General features: G+C 41.8%; 1 non-coding gene and 1 pseudogene across 1 annotated transcript; both read left to right on the forward strand.

Moving 5' to 3' along the window:
* The first annotated feature begins 558 nt into the window (after nucleotides 1–558).
* On the forward strand, nucleotides 559–659 carry LOC130937956 (small nucleolar RNA R71; annotated as a pseudogene).
* A 7386-nt stretch (nucleotides 660–8045) lies between these two features.
* LOC130938621 (small nucleolar RNA R71) lies at nucleotides 8046–8153 on the forward strand. The gene has a single exon (XR_009069780.1). It is a non-coding gene; the product is annotated as a small nucleolar RNA R71 (small nucleolar RNA).
* The last annotated feature ends 7451 nt before the right edge of the window (nucleotides 8154–15604 follow it).

The following is a 15604-nucleotide window of genomic DNA, read 5'->3' on the forward strand; positions in this document are numbered from 1 at the left end:
TCGGGGTTGCTTCTTCTACAACTTTCCCGCTTCTAAGTGTGATGGCCTTGCACTCTCCTCTTGGGTTGGGCATGGTATCACTTGGAAATGTATGGGTGGGCATTGAGATTTGCTTGGATAAAATCCCTACTTGTGCTTCTAGCTTTGAGATTGCTGCGCCTTGATTCTTCATATTTGATTTGTATTCTTCTTGATTGGCGTCTATCTTTCTTTCAGCCTATGTTTGTCTCTCCAAGAGGGTGGAGATGGCTCTTGTAAGCTGTGATGATAGTTGTGCTATTGCAGCCTATTCTTGGTCAAGGCTGCTAGTTGTGCAGTGATCACTTTGTTTTGGGCTAACAAGGCATCCATTGAATTGAGCTCCATTACTCCTCTCCTTTGAGCTCTTTCTAAAGCATAAAAGTACTCATTTTCAACCACAGTTTCAATGATGTCTATGGCTTCTTCAATGGTCTTCTTCTTATTGAGTGAGCCTCCTGAAGAATGATCTACTGCTTGCTTTGACTCATATGACAGCCCTTCATAGAAGATGTGTAGTTGCACCCACTCATTGCACATATCCAGTGGGCATTTCTTGTCAAATCTTTGAACCTCTCCTAGGCCTCATAGAGTGTTTCACCATCTTACTGTCTGAAAGTTTACACCTCAGCTCTTAGCCTGTTGACTCTCTGTGGAGGGTAAAATCTTGCTAGAAATTTGTTTACAACATCACCCCATATGGTTAAGCTCTCCTTGGGAAATGCTTCCAACCACTTTGTTGCCTTATCTCTGAGTGAGAAAGGGAACAAAAGTAGCTTGTAGGTGTCAAGATGTACACCATTGGACTTTATAGAATCACAGATCCTCAAGAATATAGGGAGATGTTGGTTTGGGTCCTCCTGGGAACCTCCTCCATACGAACAATTATTCTGGACAAGTGTGATGAGTTGAGGTTTGAACTCAAAGTTGTTGGTATGGATTGTTGGTTTCAGAATGCTGCTACCACAGTTTCTTGGATTTGGGTTGATGTAGGAGTGATAAACCACTATTTTATGGTTTATATTGTGCTAACTTGAGTGGTTTTCATAAGCTTTTCACCCACTTATTCATATGATTTGCATGGTTTTACAATTCCTTCCTGGATTTATTCCATAATTGAAAACTTGCTTCCTAAAGTTTTAAAATTGTGTATTTTAATCCCCCTTTATACCATTCGATACCGTGATCCGTGTGTTAAGTGTTTTCAGGTTTTATAGGGCAGGAATAGCTTAGAGGATGGAAAGAAAGCTTGCAAAAAGGGAAGGAGCACAAGAAATAAAAGAGACAACCAGCGAACAGTGACGCACACGCATGGCTGATGCGTGCGCGCGATTTGGACAAAATCACAGCGACGCATACGCGTGGATTGGAGTTCGCGCAAACGACGCGAGCACGTGCCTGACGTGCACACGTGGAGAGGAAAATCGTCAAATGACGACGCGTACGCATGACAAGCGCGATATGTAGAATTAACAGAAATCGCTGTGGGCGATTTTGGGCCTCATTTTGACCTAGTTTTCGGGCCAGACACACAGAATAAAGCCAGGAAACATTCAAAGACTCAAGATATATAGAAACAATATTCATTATTCATAATTTTAGGTTTAGATGTAGTTTTTAGAGAGAGAGGATCTGGTGCACGAAATTGTGATCATCAATGGTGCCATCAACATGGTACGCTCAATTGCAATCTCAACTCTTTATCACAACTTTACACAACTAACCAACAAGTGCACTGGGTCGTCCAAGTAATAAACCTTACGCGAGTAAGGGTCGATCCCACGGAGATTGTTGGTATGAAGCAAGCTATGGTCATCTTGTAAATCTCAGTCAGGCGGATTCAAATGGTTATGGAGGATTAATGATTAAAAGATAAATAAAACATAAAATAAAGATAGAGATACTTATGTAATTCATTTGTGAAAATTTCAGATAAGCGTATGGAGATGCTTTGTCCCTTCCGTCTCTCTGCTTTCCTACTATCTTCATCCAATCCTTCTTACTCCTTTCCATGGCAAGCTGTATGTTGGGCATCACCATTGTCAATGGCTACAGTCCCGTCCTCTCAGTGAAAATGTTCACCGCGCTCTGTCACAGCACGGCTATTCATCTATCGGTTCTCGATCATGTCGGAATAGAATCCAGTGATTCTTTTGCGTCTGTCACTAACGCCCCACAATCGCGAGTTTGAAGCTCGTCACAGTCATTCAATCCCTGAATCCTACTCAGAATACCACAGACAAGGTTTAGACCTTCCGGATTCTCAAGAATGGCCGCCAATGGATTCTAGCTTATACCACGAAGATTCTGATTAAGGAATCCAAGAGATATCCACTCAATCTAAGGTAGAACGGAGGTGGTTGTCAGGCACACGTTCATAGGTGAGAATGATGATGAATGTCACGGATCATCACATTCATCAAGTTGAGGAACAAGTGATATCTTAGAACAAGAATAAGCTAAATTGAATAGAAGAACAATAGTAATTGCATTAATACTCGAGGTACAACAGAGCTCCACACCTTAATCTATGGTGTGTAGAAACTCTACCGTTAAAAATACATAAGAACAAGGTCTAGGCATGGTGGAATGGCCAGCCTCCCAAAGAGGGTTCAATCATAAAAACATGATCAAAAGATGATCCGAAGATTGAAAGATTCCCAAATACAAGAGCAAAAGGTCCTATTTATAGAGAACTAATAGCCTAGGGTTTATAGAAATGAGTAAATGACGTAAAAATCCACTTCCGAGCCCACTTGGTGTGTGCTTGGACTGAGCATTGAAGCTTCCATGTGTAGAGACTTTTCTTGGAGTTAAACGCCAGCTTTTGTGCCAGTTTGGGCGTTTAACTCCCACCTTTGTGCCAGTTCCGGCGTTTAACGCCGGGAATTCTGAAACTGACTTGGAACGCCTGTTTGGGCCATCAAATCTCGAGCAAAGTATGGACTATTATATATTCCTGGAAAGCCCTGGATGTTTACTTTCCAACACAATTGAGAGCGCGCAATTGGGCTTCTGTAGCTCCAGAAAATCTACTTCGAGTGCAGGGAGGTCTGAATTTAACAGCATCTGCAGCCCTTTTCAGCCTCTGAATCAGATTTTTGCTCAGGTCCCTCAATTTCAGCCAGAAAATACATGAAATCATAGAAAAACACACAAACTCATAGTAAAGTCCAGAAAAGTGAATTTTAAATAAAAATTAATAAAAATATAATAAAAACTAACTAAAACATACTAAAAGCATGCTAAAAACAATGCCAAAAAGCGTATAAATTATCCGCTCATCACAACACCAAACTTAAATTGTTGCTTGTCCCCAAGCAACTAAAAATCAAATAGGATAAAAAGAAGAGAATATACAATGAAATCCAAAAATATCTATGAAGATCAGTATTAATTAGATGAGCGGGGCTTTTAGCTTTTTGCCTCTGAACAGTTTTGGCATCTCACTTTATCCTTTGAAGTTCAGAATGATTGGCTTCTATAGGAACTCAGAATCCGGATAGTGTTATTGATTCTCCTAGTTAAGTATGATGATTCTTGAACACAGCTACTTTATGAGTCTTGGCCGTGGCCCAAAGCACTATGTTTTCCAGTATTACCACCGGATACATCCATGCCACAGACACATAACTGGGTGAACCTTTTCAGATTGTGACTCAGCTTTGCTAGAGTCCCCAATTAGAGGTGTCCAGGGTTCTTAAGCACACTCTTTTTGCTTTGGATCACGACTTTAACCGCTCAGTCTCAAGTTTTCACTTGACACCTTCACGCCACAAGCACATGGTTAGGGACAGCTTGGTTTAGCCGCTTAGGCCAGGATGTTATTCCTGTAGGCCCTCCTATCCATTGATGCTCAAAGCCTTGGATCCTTTTTATTATCCTTGCCTTTTGGTTTAAAAGGCTATTGGCTTTTTCTGCTTGCTCTTTTTTTTTTGAATTCATTGCTTTTTCTTGCTTCAAGAATCATTTTTATGATTTTTCAGATCCTCAATAACATGTCTCCTTTTTCATCATTCTTTCAAGAGCCAACAATTTTAACATTCATGAACAACAAATCCAAAAGACATATGCACTGTTCAAGCATACATTCAGAAATCAAAAGTATTGCCACCACATCAAAATAATTAATCTGTTATAAAATTCGAAATTCATGCAATTCTTCTCTTTTTCAATTAAGAACATTTTTCATTTAAGAAAGGTGATGGATTCATAGGACATTCATAACTTTAAGGCATAGACACTAAGACACTAATGATCATAAGACACAAGCATAATTTTCGAAAAATAAAAAAATAAAGAACAAGGAGATTAAAGAACGGGTCCACCTTAGTGATGGCGGCTTGTTCTTCCTCTTGAAGATCTTATGGAGTGCTTGAGCTCCTCAATGTCTCTTCCTTGCCTTTGTTGCTCCTCTCTCATGATTCTTTGATCTTCTCTAATTTCATGGAGGAGGATGGAATGTTCTTGGTGCTCCACCCCTAGTTGTTCCATGTTGGAACTCAATTCTCCTAGGGAGGTGTTGATTTGCTCCCAATAGTTTTGTGGAGGAAAGTGCATCCCTTGAGGCATCTCAGGGATTTCATGATGAGGAATTTGCTCATGTCCATGAGTGGAATCTCTTGTTTTCTCCATCCTCTTCTTAGTGATGGGCTTGTCCTCATCAATGAGGATGTCTCCCTCTATGTTAATTCCAACTGAATTATAGAGGTGACAAATAAGATGAGGGAAGGCTAACCTTGCCAAGGTAGAGGACTTGTCCGCCACCTTATAAAGTTCTTGGAATATAACCTCATGAACTTCTACTTCCTCTCCAATCATGATGCTATGAATCATGATAGCCCGGTCTATAGTAGCTTCAGACCGGTTGCTAGTGGGAATGATTGAGCGTTGGATAAACTCCAACCATCCCCTAGCCACGGGCTTGAGGTCATGCCTTCTCAGTTGAACCGGCTTCCCTCTTGAACCTCTCTTCCATTGAGCACCCTCTTCACAAATATCTATGAGAACTTGGTCCAACCTTTGATCAAAGTTGACCCTTCTAGTGTAGGGGTGTTCATCTCCTTGCATCATGGGCAAGTTGAATGCCAACCTTACATTTTCCGGACTAAAATCTAAGCATTTCCCCCGAACCATTGTAAGCCAATTCTTTGGGTCTGGGTTCACACTTTGATCATGGTTCTTGGTGATCCATGCATTGGCATAGAACTCTTGAACCATTAAGATTCCGACTTGTTGAATGGGGTTGGCAAGAACTTTCCAACCTCTTCTTCGGATCTCATGTCGGATCTCCGGATATTCACTCTTTTTGAGTTTGAAAGGGACCTCGGGGGATCACCTTCTTCATGGCCACAACTTCATAGAAGTGGTCTTGATGCACCCTTGAGATGAATCTCTCCATCTCCCATGACTCGGAGGTGGAAGCTTTTGCCTTCCCTTTCCTCTGCCTTAGTTGCCATAAATAGTTATCAAAAAACAAAAAGCAATGCTTTTACCACACCAAACTTAGAATGTTTGCTCGTCCTCAAGCAAAAGAGGAAAGAAAAGAGTAGAAGAAGAAGAAAATGGAGGAGATGGAGGGGGCTTTGTGGTTCGACCAAGGGGGAGAAGTAGTGTTTAGGTTGTTTGAAAATGAAGGAGTGAAGAAGGGTTTATATAGGGGTGGAGAGAGGGGTAGGGTTCGGTCATTATGGGTGGATTTCGGAGAGAAAGTGATTTGAATTTGGATGGTGGGGTAGGTGGGGTTTTATGAAGGATGGATGTGAGTGGTGAAGAGAATGGTGGGATTTGATAGGTGAGGGATTTTTTTGGGGAAGAGGTATTGAGGTGATTAGTGAATGGGTGAAGAAGAGAGAGAGTGGTGGGGTATGTGGGGATCCTGTGGGGTCCACAGATCCTGAGGTGTCAAGGATAGCTCATCCCTGCACCAAGTGGCATGTAAAATGCCCTTTCTGCCAATCCTGGCATTAAACGCCGGGCTTCTGCCCTTTTCTGGTGTTAAACGCTAGTCTGGTGCCCCTTTCTGGCGTTAAACGCCAGTTTGGTGCCCCTTTCTGGCGTTAAACGCCCAGAATGGTGCCAGACTGGGCGTTAAACGCCCATTTGCTGCCCTTACTGACGTTTAAACGCCAGCAAGCTTTTCCTCCAGGGTGTGCTATTTTTCTTTCTGTTTTTCATTCTGTTTTTGCTTTTTCAATTGTTTTTGTGACTTCACATGATCATCAACCTATAGAAAACATAAAATAACAATGGAAAATAGATAAATATAACATTGGGTTGCCTCCCAACAAGCGCTTCTTTAATGTCAGTAGCTTGACAGTGGGCCCTCATGGAGCCTCACAGATGTTCAGAGTAATGTTGGAACCTCCCAACACCAAATTTAGAGTTTGAATGTGGGGGTTCAACACCAAACTTAGAATTTGGTTGTGGCCTCCCAACACCAAACTTAGAGTTTGACTGTGGGGGCTCTGTTTGACTCTGTTTTGAGAGAAGCTCTTCATGCTTCCTCTCCATGGTTACAGAGGGATATCCTTGATCCTTAAACACAAAGGATTCTTCATTCACTTGAATGATCAATTCTCCTCTGTCAACATCAATCACAGCCTTTGCTGTGGCTAGGAAAAGAGTCTGCCAAGGATGATGGATTCATCCATGCACTTTCCAATCTCTAGGACTATGAAATCAGCAAGGATGTAATGGTCTTCAACCTTTACCAAAACATCCTCTACAAGTCCATAAGCTTGTTTTCTTGAATTGTCAGCCATCTCTAGTGAGATTTTTGCAGCTTGTACCTCAAAGATCTCTAGCTTCTCCATTACAGAGAGAGGCATGAGGTTTATGCTTGACCTTAGGTCACACAGAGCCTTCTCGAAGGTCATGGTGCCTAATGTAAAAGGTATTGAGAACTTCCCAGGGTCCTGTCTCTTTTGAGGTAAACTCTGCCTAGTCAAGTCATTCAGTTCTTTGGTGAGCAAAGGGGGTTCATCCTCCTAAGTTTCATTACCAAATAACTTGTCATTTAGCTTCTTGATTGCTCCAAGGTACTTAGCAACTTGCTCTTCGGTGACATCTTCGTTCTCTTCAGAGGAAGAATACTCATCAGAGCTCATGAATGGCAGAAGTAAATCTAATGGAATCTCTATGGTCTCAATGTGAGCCTCAAATTCCCATGGTTCCTCATTGGGGAACTCATTGGAGGCCAGTGAACGTCCATTGAGGTCTTCCTCAGTGGTAATCACTGCCTCTTTCTCCTCTCCAAATTCGGCCATGTTGATGGCCTTACACTCTCCTTTTGGATTCTCTTCTGTATTGCTTGGAAGAGTACTAGGAGGGAGTTCAGTAACTTTCTTACTCAGCTGACCCACTTGTGCCTCCAAGTTTCTAATGGAGGACCTTGTTTCGGTCATGAAACTTTGAGTGGTTTTGATTAGATCAGAGACCATGGTTGCTAAGTCAGAGAGGCTCTGCTTAGAATTCTCTGTCTGTTGCTGAGAAGATGATGGAAAAGGCTTGCCATTGCTAAACCTGTTTCTTCCATCATTATTGTTGTGGAAACCTTGTTGAGGTCTCTGTTGATCCTTCCATGAGAGATTTGGATGATTTCTCCATGAAGGATTATAGGTGTTTCCATAGGGTTCTCCCATGTAATTCACCTCTTCCATTGATGGGTTCTCAGGATCATAAGCTTCTTCTTCAGATGAAGCGTCCTTAGTACTGCCTGGTGCAGCTTGCATTCCAGACAGACTTTGAGAAATCATATTGACTTGCTGAGTCAATATTTTATTCTGAGCCAATATGGCATTCAGAGTATCAATCTTAAGAACTCCTTTCTTCTGATTCGTCCCATTGTTCACAGGATTCCTTTCAGAAGTGTACATAAATTGGTTATTTGCAACCATTTCAATGAGTTCTTGAGCTTCTGCAGGCATCTTCTTTAGATGAAGAGATCCTCCAGCAGAGCTGTCCAATGACATCTTAGACAGTTCAAACAGACCATCATAGAAGATACCTATGATGCTCCATTCATAAAGCATGTCAGAAGGACACTTTCTGATCAATTGTTTGTATCTTTCCCAAGCTTCATAGAGGGATTCACCTTCCTTCTATCTAAAGGTTTGGACTTCCACTCTAAGCTTACTCAATTTTTGAGGTGGAAAGAACTTTGCCAAGAAGGTGATGCAATTGCATATTTGTTATATTAGCTAGTTAGTTTAGTTGGTTTTAGCTTAATTTCACTCATTTTCTCTAAATAAACAAGTCCTTTTATGAGTTTTATCTTCATGCATGAGAATACCAAGGAACATGTTGATTCTAGCCAAATTCATGCAAATGATTTAAGGAATATATACATGAATGAGTATGAATGAATCTCATGAAATTTATTGCATGAATTGGTAAGACTTTGAAGCTATTTCCTTTGTTGATGATAGGTGATGAAACAAGGAAGCATGGAAGCAAGAATGATGCAAGCTGGGCAAGAAAAAGAAAAGTTGTTGGCGTTGCCAACTTGGAGAATGGAGGGCGTTGTTGAAGGCAACGCCAGGCAGCCCTGGAGAAGCACAAGTTGGCGTTGCCAACTTGGAGAATGGAGGGCGTTGTTGAAGGCAACGCCAGGCAGCCCTGAAGAAGCAAATGTTGGCGTTGCCAACTTGAAGAAAAGGGTGCGTGTTTGAAGGCAACGCCCATGCAAGCAAAGAGCTGAGCCAAGGAGAGCTCGAGGGCGTTGCCAACGTGGGAATGAAGAGGCGTTATTCAAGGCAACGCCCAGGCAAGCAAAGAGCTGAGCCAAGGAGAGCTCGAGGGCGTTGCCAACGTGGGAATGAAGAGGCGTTATTCAAGGCAACGCACACAAGCAAACTTGGCCCAAGAGGAGGAGAAGCTGGCGTTGCCAACGCCAAGAACCATAGGCGTTATTCAAGGCAACGCCAAGCAATCTTGGGGAGCTAGTTTGGAGCCTCGAGCACGTTGCCAGCCTAGAGATTTGGGGCGTGTTTGAGGACAACGCAGGCAAGCAACGCACACAAGCAAGGCTTGGCCCAGGAAAAGGAGATGCACGTTGCCAACGCCAAGTTATGAAGGCGTGTTCCTTGGCAACGTAGCAAGTAACTTTGGCACCAAAGGGGAGCTCGAGCACGTTGTTGAGCTAGGAACCATGGGCGTGTTCTAAGGCAACGCCAGGAATGGTTGCTTGGCTAGGCACCAAGTCCTGGTGCCAACCAAGTTGCCAACGCCAAGTCTTGGTGCCAACCACGTTGCCAATGCCAGGAAGAGCTGCCAACCACGTTGCCAACGCCAGGAAGAGCTGCCAACCACGTTGCCAACGCCAGCTTCTCTAGGCGTGTTCAATGGCAACGTGGGAAGCAATATTTGGAGCTAGGAAGGAGCATCGAGCACGTTGCCAACTCAAGAAAGCATTGGCGTGTTTGGTAACAACGCCAGGAAGCTTTGGATGGTGAAGAATGGAGGTAGCACGTTGCCAACGCCAGTTTCCAAAGGCGTGTTTGAGGGCAACGTGACAAGCAAAACTGGAGGGGGCACGGGCACGTTGCCAACGTGCTAGCAAGGAGGCGTGTTTGGCAACAACGCCAGCCTCATATCTCTGCTTTGGCACGGGCACGTTGCCAACTTGGAAGGATAGGTGCGTTTTTGGCAACAACTTGGCAGCTTGACCTTACCTTCTTTGAGGAAGCATAACTTGAGCTAGGAAAGTCCAAATGAGGTGATTCCAGTGGCATTGGAAAATAGACATCAAGAGCTTTCCAATGATGTATGATAGTCCATATTGAAGCAGAAGGTTGACACTCAAATTCTGGGCTACATTCAGCATGAAAGTAGAGCTAAGAAGAGGAAAAGCAAGTTGTTAGCAACAACTTGGGCTAGCAACGCCCAAGTCTGAAAGTTCACTCCCAGGAAAACACCTTGCACGTTGCCAACGTGCATTAAGCCTAGAGTTATTGCCAATAATGCCCCTCAATGGGCCAGAATTGTTGCCAACTTGCTCTGCTTCCTCTATTCCTCACAAAGGCCAGCAACTTCTTCAATTGAACCAGAAATTCAACAAAGAGAAAGCCCACATAGCTAGCCCAATGGAAGATCTTTGAAGGAGTTTTAGGACTAATATAAATAGAGATTGAGTTTGTACTTTAGGGGGACTTTTTGACACTTAGAATTTTTATATACTTTTAGCACTTTTACTTGAGAGTTCTCTAGTACTTCCGGGAGTATACCCGGAGAGCTAATTTGAGTTTTTCTTTTGGAACTTTTCTTCTTCAGTTTTAAGCTTTAAGCATTTCATTATTCTTCTTCTTCTCTTTCACACTTAGTTTAATTTTTGTTGATAGCAATTATGGTTGAAATTGGAGCTATGATTCACTAAACCCCATTCATTAGGGGGAAGAGCTCTGCTTGTTGAATGCATTGATGAACTCCTCTTTTCCTCCTCAATTCAAGTGGTGAATCCAAAGAGGAAGCTCTTGTTCTTCAAAGATTCAACCACCATCGAGAGAGGGTTAATCTATGTGAATTGTGTGGTGAATTTGAGGAATGAGCCACATAATTCAGTTTAGAGTTCATCCTTTCATGATTCCCTTGATCAATACACCTTGGTTAGTATGTGAGATGTAACTTTCCTTGGTTGAGATTATGGGAGTTGTGTGGCTGGAATAGAATTGAGCTTCATCTCTTCTCATGAACACTTAGATCACGAGAGTGGCAATTGGTCATGTTGAGAGAAATTGAATCACCAAGAGATTGGGATTCAATTACCCACTTGCCATGGATCTACACCCATGATTGAGAAGGATTTGACTAACATCAATTCATGAAAACTTGCATCTCTGATCCCTAATGATCCTCTCTATCATTACTTCTTATTTCTTTTGCTTCTAGTTGTTTGATTACCCATAACCCAATTCCCTTTTACATTCTGTCAATTTATTATTCTTGTCATCTACATTTGTTCCTTTAATTCTTGATATTTACTCCTATGTTCTTTAAATTTCTGCACCCTTTAATTCCTTGCCATTTATCTTTGATGTCATTTAAGTTTCTTGCAATTTAAGTTTCAGTTATTTACTTTCATTTTATTTCTATATTCCTGTTCTTAAACTCCTTGCCATTTAAATTCTTGCAATTATATTCAAAAGTCACAGTGCTCATAAAATCAAAATTATGTTCGCTTGACTAAATTTACCTTTTAACTAAAGTTGCTTAATCTACCAATCCTCGTGGGATCGACCTCACTCCTAGTGAGTCTTATTACTTGATACGATCCGGTATACTTGCCGGTTGTACGTGAAATCAAATTTTTACGTATCAAGTTTTTGGCGCCGTTGCCGGGGATTGGAAAAGATTGACAATGATTAAGTGAAAGGTGGTTTAGATTAAGCATTTTTTTTTTAGTGTTTTTGTTAAGCCCACTAACTGTTTGATACCTTGTTTCACTAACCCCAATTCCACTCTAGTTTTAGAGTGTCTCACTTGTGATTTTGGTTTTGTTTGTGTATGTCAGGAACTAATAGACGTAATATTGAGGACGAGAGAACTCTCCGAAGGATAAGGAGAGCAGAAAGAGGAAAGGGAATAGTTGGTGAAGAGGAGTCAGAGGGAGAAGATCAAGCCATGGAGGATGAGATGCAAAATCCTCCTGGAGGGGCCAACAACAATGATGGACCACCTAGAAGGGTGTTATCTTCATATACTATCCCTGATCCAAGACATTGTGGGAGCAGTATTGCTACACCAAATGTCCATGCTCATAACTTTGAGTTGAAACCTCAGCTTATCACTTTGGTACAGAACAACTGCTCTTATGGGGGAGGACCTCTTGAAGACCCAAATCAACATCTATCTGTTTTTCTGAGGATATGCAATACAGTGAAGACGAATAGAGTGCATCCAGATGTCTACAAATTGCTACTATTTCCATTCTCTTTGAGGGACAAGGCCACTCAATGGCTAGAGTCATTCCCCAAGGAAAGCCTCAACAATTGGAATGATGTGATGGGCAGATTTCTAGCAAAGTTTTACCCACCTCAAAGAATCATCAAGTTGAAGACAGAGGTACAAACTTTCAGGCAAATGGAAGGGGAGTCATTGTATGAAGCCTGGGAAAGATATAAGGCACTCATGAGAAGATGTCCACCTGACATGTTTAGTGACTGGGTCAAACTCCAAAACTTCTATGAAGGTTTAAGCTTAGAAGCAAGGAAAGGACTAGACTACTCATCAGGAGGATCACTCAACATGATGAAAACTGCTGAGGAAGCTCAAGACCTCATTGAGATTGTGGCAAACAATCAATATTATTACTCATTAGAGAGGCAGCATAATCCGACCCCAAAGAAAGGTGTAATGGAGCTTGAAGGTGTTGATACTATCTTGGCACAAAACAAGTTAATGCACCAACAAATCCAACAACAAATGGAGATGATAACAAAGAGAATGGATGGTTTGCAACTTGCAACAGTGAACACAACAAATCAACCATCACTTGAATGGAGCCAAGGTGAAGGGACCACTGTTGAACAACCACAAGAACAAGTTCAATACATGCAGAATACTTCAAATTCTCAGGATGAATTTCATGGTGATACATACAACTCATCTTGGAGAAATCATCCCAATCTAAAGTGGGGTGAAAACCATTGGCAAAAGAATAACAACCACAATCACACCCGCAACATAAATAACCAAAATCACCATGCCAACAACACTAACCAATATAGAAAAACACAAAACACATATCAACCACCTCATAATAACTCACAAACTCACCAAAGCAACTTTCCTGCACCAACATCCAACGCACAGAGTTACCACACTAATCCACCCAACAACTTTCAACAACAATCAACCCCCATCATATCCCCAATTGACCATCATGAGACTAGAATTTCAAGTCTTGAAGCAACCTTGCAAGCACTTGCTCAAACCACTCAAGCCTTAGCTAAGGGACAAAAGGAACATGAGGTCACCATGAAGAATATTGAGAGACAAGTGGGACAATTAGCCAAACAAGCTGAGCGACCAACCAATGTTCTCCCAAGTGACACAATACCCAACCCAAGAGAAGAATGTAAAGCTCTGCAGTTAAGGAGTGGCAAGGTAGTTGGTGAAAGTTCGAATAAAGAAGCAATAAAACCCAAAGAGCAAGACACAGTGGAAATTCATGTGGAAAGGCAAGATGAAGAAAAGGTTTCAAAATCTAACAAAGGCAAAGAAGTTGTCAAGCCACAAGGCAACCCACCCAGACAAAGAAGCAACCATGATAGCAATGAGAGTGTGAATCCACAACAAGAAAACAAAAATGAAGGAGTAAAAGCCTATGTACCCAAGCTTCCATACCCAACTAGGGTACATAAAGGAGCAAAGGACCAACAATTCCCAAGGTTCTTAGAAATCTTCAAGAAACTTGAAATCAACATCCCATTGGCAGAAGCTCTGGAACAGATGCCATTATATGCAAAGTTTCTTAAGGAATTGATCACCAAGAAGAGAAGTTGGCAAGAAAAAGAAACAGTGGTTCTCAATCAAGAGTGTAGTGCCATCATTCAAAAAGGGCTACCTCCAAAACTCAAAGATCCTGGCAGCTTCCTCATACCCTGCACGATTGGGAGCATGGCCGTTGACAAATCACTTTGTGACCTGGGAGCAAGCATTAACCTAATGCCCCTTACCATGATGAAGAAAATGATGATTGAAGAGCTTAAACCCACAAGGATGTCACTCCAACTTGCTGACAGATCCATCAAAATACCAAATGGAGTAGTTGAGAACCTCTTGGTGAAGGTGGGAAACTTCATATTCCCAGCTGATTTTGTGGTCCTAGACATGGATGAAGAGGGAAACAATTCAGTCATTCTTGGTAGACCCTTTTTGGCTACAGCTAGAACAATCATTGATGTGGAAAAGGGAGAGATGATTTTCAGAGTGCATGATGAGCAAATGACCATAAATGTCTTCAAAGCAATGCAACACCCTGTTGAGAAAGAAAGTTGCATGAGGATTGATGTAGTGGATTCGTTGGTTGAAGAGGTACTTGACACAAACCATCAAGTGAAACAGGAGGAAGTCCATAATATTAAAGGACAAGAAGAGAACAAATTGGAAGCATCAGAGGAACCAAGTGAAGCTATGAAAGAAGAGGCACCACAACAAGAGTTGAAACCACTACCCCCTCATCTTAAATATGCATTCCTTGGTGAGAAGGACAGCTTCCCAGTGATCATCAATTCCACATTGAGTGCAGAGGAAGAAGAAAAGCTCCTTGTGGTTTTGAAAGCTCACAAAGAGGCGTTGGGATGGACCATTGATGACTTGAAAGGCATAAGCCCTGCCGTATGCATGCACAAGATACTCTTGGAGGAGAATTCCAAACCAGTGGTACAACCACAAAGAAGATTGAATCCCACAATGAAGGAGGTTGTTCAAAAGGAAGTCCTGAAGTTGTGTAAAGCTGGGATCATCTACCCTATATCTGACAGCCCGTGGGTCAGTCCAGTGCAAGTAGTACCTAAGAAAGGGGGGATGACCGTCATTGTTAATGAGAAGAATGAGCTTATTCCAACACGAACAGTGACAGGGTGGAGGATGTGCATAGACTATAGGAGGCTGAATGATGCCACACGAAAAGATCACTTTCCTCTACCTTTCATTGACCAGATGCTTGAAAGGTTGGCTGGCCATGCCTATTACTGTTTTATTGATGGATATTCTGGGTATAACCAGATAGTGGTTGACCCCATGGATCAAGAGAAGACTTCCTTTACTTGTCCCTTTGGAGTCTTTGCATACAGGAGAATGCCATTTGGACTGTGTAATGCCCCAGCTACCTTTCAAAGGTGCATGCTATCAATCTTCTCAGACATGGTAGAAAAATTTATTGAAGTATTTATGGATGATTTCTCTGTTTTTGGTGATTCTTTCAATACTTGTTTGCACCATCTTACCTTAGTCTTGAAAAGGTGCCAAGAAACCAATTTAGTCTTGAATTGGGAGAAATGCCATTTCATGGTACCCGAAGGCATCGTTCTTGGTCATAAAATTTCAAGAAAGGGTATAGAAGTTGACAAGGCAAAAGTAGAAATTATAGAAAAACTTCCTTTGCCAACTAGTGTGAAAGCCGTTAGAAGTTTCTTAGGACATGCTGGATTTTATAGGAGATTCATCAAAGATTTTTCTAAAATAGCAAAGCCACTAAGCAATTTGCTGGTGGTAGACAATCCTTTTATCTTTGATGATGAATGCAAACATGCTTTTGAAACTCTAAAGGCTAAGCTCACCACAGCACCAATCATCACACCCCCAAGTTGGGGACTACCTTTTGAACTCATGTGTGATGCAAGTAACCTTGCAATTGGTGCTGTGTTGGGGCAGAGGAAGGAAAAGAAGCTTCATGTTATCTACTATGCAAGTAAGGTATTGAATGAAGCTCAAAAAAACTACACCACAACAGAGAAAGAGCTACTAGCTGTGGTATATGCTTTTGATAAGTTTAGACAATATTTGATTGGATCTAAAGTCTTAGTGTATACTGACCATGCTGCTCTTAAGTATCTTATGTCAAAACAGGATGCCAAACCAAGGC

Source organism: Arachis stenosperma, chromosome 6, assembly GCF_014773155.1.
Source record: "Arachis stenosperma cultivar V10309 chromosome 6, arast.V10309.gnm1.PFL2, whole genome shotgun sequence".
NCBI lineage: Eukaryota > Viridiplantae > Streptophyta > Magnoliopsida > Fabales > Fabaceae > Arachis > Arachis stenosperma.